Here is a 4,671-nt window from a genome sequence, read left to right as displayed (position 1 = left end):
GCTGGTAGTTTCGAACCACTGACCTTAAGGTTCGCAGCCCAATTCATAACCACTACGCTACCAGAGTATGGGTATACTCATTTTTAAATTCTCTTCAGTAAAATTCTGCTAACGTGATAGTCATGATGTTGCTGGATAATTTCCTCATTTTGTTAGGTCACCTCTATATGGGCACTACTATGGATCTCTTCCAGTCCGTTGCCAGGTAGTAGTCTTCCAAAGATGAATGAGCGCTTCTAGCATTACACTCATTTGTTGAAAGTTCTCAATTGAAATGTTTGTGGTTACTTTTTGAGTTCTTAACCTTTAGTGAAACATTAAAATAAATTTAAGACTGAAATGATAATGATGTCTGGGATACAGTTTTTAAAAAGAACTTATAGGGAAGGTGGGTAGTGTGTATAGAAAAAACAAAGTAGGCTGTGTTGACGGTGTTAGTAATTGTAGCTGCTTATTATTATAGGTACTATAGTACTTATTCTGTGCCAGGAAGTGTTTCTAAGTGTTTTACGTGTATTAGTACCATTTGTCTTTCAGTTTGCCAGTGTGGTGGATGGCATGTTGCTATGATGTTTGACACTAAGCCACTGATATTCCAAATACCAACAAGGTTACCCATGGAAAGCAGGTTTCAGTGGGGCATTCAGTCTTCTAATAATTAGCCAATGAAAATGCAGCAAATCACTACAGACCATGATACCACTAAGTTGGAAGACCCTCAAAATACACAGTGGTCTCAACAATACCAAGCATACCAACAACTGTGAAGATGGCATAGGGCTAGGCAGCATTACATTCTGTTGTAAATGGGGAAGCCGTGCATTAGGGTTGCATCACCCCTACCACCATGTGTTTAATGCCTACAGCAATCCTAGGAGGAAGTTACTCTTAGTATCATCGTTTTAGAAGTGAGGAAGTGGAGGTCTAGAAACTCTATGTACAGTGGTCAAGTCAGATCTGCAATTAAAGTAGCCCGTCTTTATAATAGTTCAAGTGACTTCCTTGAAACTACAAGTAGGGAATCCAATGTTAAGTATATGTGTTTATCTAATAATATACATATGCTAATAACTGTTGTCACTTACGTCTGAATGGCAGAATAATAATTTTATTTTCTTCTTGTTTAATTTTCATGTCTATTTTAATTATGATGATCAACAGTGTTCAAAATCAACAGCTTAACAAATAAAACATTTTATAATCAGAAAACAACTGACTTAAAAAGGATCATTGAGATTTTTGCACATTCTTAATTAATTTAAGGAAATTAGCTAACTAATTTAAGAGGTTAATTATTTGTGTCTGTTTATAAATTCAACGTGACCCAGAAATACTTGTGACTATAAATGATAAAGAAAAAATAAACATTCATGCTACTATAAATAAAACAGCACTGCAGAGCAATAAAACAAATTTAAGTCATCATATAATTCACAGAGTAGAGAACTGTAATGTCAGTATTGTTGTTGTGTGCCATCTGAGTCCATTCCAATTCACAGTGACCCATGTGAAAGAACAGAACAGAACCATACGGTTTCCTAGACTAACCTTTATGGGAGCAGATCACTAGGTCTTCTTCCACAGAGCTCCGAGTGGGTATGTCTGAACCACCAACCTCTTGACTAAACAGTGTGTGTCTAACACTGTGCCACTAGGGCACCCCTTCCTATTTCAACATACACCCTACATTTACACATTAAATACACAGTAAAAAATTAACTATTAATATCTTATATTATCAGGTAAGAAAAAATTAGATATTTAGAAAAATTATTAATTTTTACCAGTTTGACACTGAAAAACAAAAAGGCAGTTCTAAAATGACAATACAGCTGTGACTAAGTGTTACAACAAAGCTATTCCTGATTAGCTTTCAGGGGTCAAAGAAAGCTTTCAACTGACTAGAGGAGGCACAAACCACAAATGATTACAGGTAGTTTTTATCAAGTAGCATGGCCACTTCTTGATTAAAAATTAAGGTCCTGCTTTAAATGCCAAGGAGTTCTGGTAGTGTAGTGAGTTACAAGTTGGGCTACTAACTGCAAGGTCAGAAGTTTGACTCTACCAGCCACTCTGCAAGAAAAAGGTAAGACTTTCTGTTCCCACAGAGATTTAAGGCCTCAGAAACCCTACCAGGATCACTATGAGTCAGAACCAGCTCCAGGTTACATAACCACCACCACCACTTTAAATGCTAAACTTTTTTAACCTCAGATTTCACCAATTTCAAATATCCTACTTAAGTCTCATTTAAACTGAAGACTAAGGTTACTATTCAGAATAAAGAAAAATCCTATTTTGTTTAGTTAGAATGCAATTCTGAGGCTAAGTCATAAAGTATTGCTACAAAATCATCGCCCATCCCTATGGAGTCCTGCTATGGCACTGTGGGTTAATGAACTGGACTGTAAAGTTGGTTTAAACCGCAATGTAGGCAGTTTAAGCTCACCAGCTGCTCCTAGGCAACCCTGTGCAGGGTCGCTATGGGTTGCATCAGACTCTACGGCACTTAATAACAACTTGAAGATGAAGTGGCTGGCTCACAAACTTTCATAGGTGTGCTTAGTTTTAAAATTAGGGGACAAGGGAGAATTCCCAGTACCTAGTTTTCCTCTTTTCCAGATGGTTCTGGTGAAAAGGGGTGGGAGATGATACTATGATAGGATTTTATAACTTCAATTGTGAGTAACTGTTAGTAGGATTGATTGTAATTGTCAAAACTGTAATTATAGAAGATGTGTAATTAAAAGGAGGGTGTAGTTTTCTTTCATTTCAGGAACACATGATGCCAGGACTATCATTAAGGAAGAACAGGAGTACAGCAAGGGATCCATGCCTGGAAAAGTAGTGACAGCAGAGGCGGTGGCATGGAAACACAGAGCAGGTATGGGCTCCAGGCCCAAGGACTGACTAAGGCTGTGTGCCTATGAGCAGGAGGCTGGCTTTTGAAATTTGGCCTTTAGATATTTAACTGATTCATATATGTTTTGTTTTGTATGTATGCATCCAATAGGTTTGCTTTGTTCACTTGTGACATTTAAGATGAAAATGGGACATGGAATTGTATATGGTTTCATTGTGTCATGTTAGGTGTCAAGCATGACTTTACACTTTTCTTTATTTAAAGATTATGCATAGTTTTATAAATTTCAAGATGACAAGGGTGAAATGTAATGGTTAGGGTTTTATGTCAACTTGACTAGATCAGAATTTCCTAAAGTGTGGCACTTGAGATGTGCTTATTCAATGAGACCTAATACAGGCATAGTGAGCTCAATGTAAGCTACTATGAGCAGCCAATCAACTGAAGAAGATACTTTCTTGGGGATGTGCCTTGCTCCTAATAGAATGGACATGGCAGGAGGGACTCTCTCTTCCACTGGGATCCTGGGATTCTACAATTGCAAGATAAATAAATTTCTCTTTATACATATATATATTTCACTGGTTTTGCTTCTCTAGAGAGCCTGGCCTAACACATCAGTCCTATACCATCCTCACAACTGTAGTTACGATGAGCCCGTTGCTGCTGCCACTGTGCCAATGCACCTCACTGGAGAGCTTGCTATTTCTCACTGACCCTTTGATTTACCAAGCATGATGTCATTCTCCATGGGTTGGTCCCTCCTGGTATGTCCAAAGCATGAAAGATGCAGTCTTGCCATCCTGACTTCTAAGGAGCATTCTGATTGTACTTCTCTCAACACAGATTTATTTGTTTGTTCTTCTGACGGATCATGGTACGTTTAATATTCTTCTCCAACACCACAACTCAAACATATCAAGTCTTTTACAGTCTTATTATTAATTCATTGTCCAACTTTCACTTGCATATGACACTACTGAAAATATCATGGTTTGGGTCAGGTTCACCTTAGTTCTTAAACTGACATCTTTGCTCTTAAACACTTTAAAGAGGTCTTGTGTAAATTTACCATTTGATTTCTTGACTATTGCCTCCTTGAGTATTGATTGTGGATCCAAATAAACTTAAATCTTTGAAAAAACATTCATATTAAGATATTAATATACATACAAAATATTTCTTTTAAGAACAAACAAGATGACGGATCAGGTAGAAGTGCAGTGAGGAGCTCTGTCAGCAACAACACAGAATACCAGACCAAGCAGGTTCAGGTAATGGTGCCAGTACTCTGAACAACATATAAAGGAATATTTAGAAGGGTGGAAGGGTTACAGCTAAGGATATTTGTAGCAAAAGCAAGAAATCATCCATTGATTTCTAATCCAAGATGCTCAGCGGCTCTGAGCCATCATCTTGGGCAAGACCAAGTAAGGGAAAGATCAGAGCAGCCACGGATGTCTGACAGAACTGCGGAGATAAAGGTGTGGACATTTTTTTTTCTCTGTTCATTGGTCTCTTGCTGTCTGCGCACTTCCATTCAGGTGACTAAGGGAGTGCCTGAGCGAGTGGACACCCCATACCCACCCACAGAAGGTTCTATTACGCATGTGCACAGATCTCCTCAAAATTTAAAGTAACAGTATCCACTTAAAACCAAATGGAGGTGCAAAATGGCCACATCCGGTCCTGAACTGTTTATCAATAGGAAAAAGTCCTGAATGGGGACTGTGGAGCAGGACAGGCACACTAAACAGGAATTAGGCCAAAAATTAAATCCAGCGTTATGCCACAACGACCAACAGTGG

Source organism: Chrysochloris asiatica, unplaced genomic scaffold (genome assembly GCF_000296735.1).
Source record: "Chrysochloris asiatica unplaced genomic scaffold, ChrAsi1.0 scaffold03639, whole genome shotgun sequence".
NCBI lineage: Eukaryota > Metazoa > Chordata > Mammalia > Afrosoricida > Chrysochloridae > Chrysochloris > Chrysochloris asiatica.
This window is presented reverse-complemented; position numbering follows the sequence as displayed.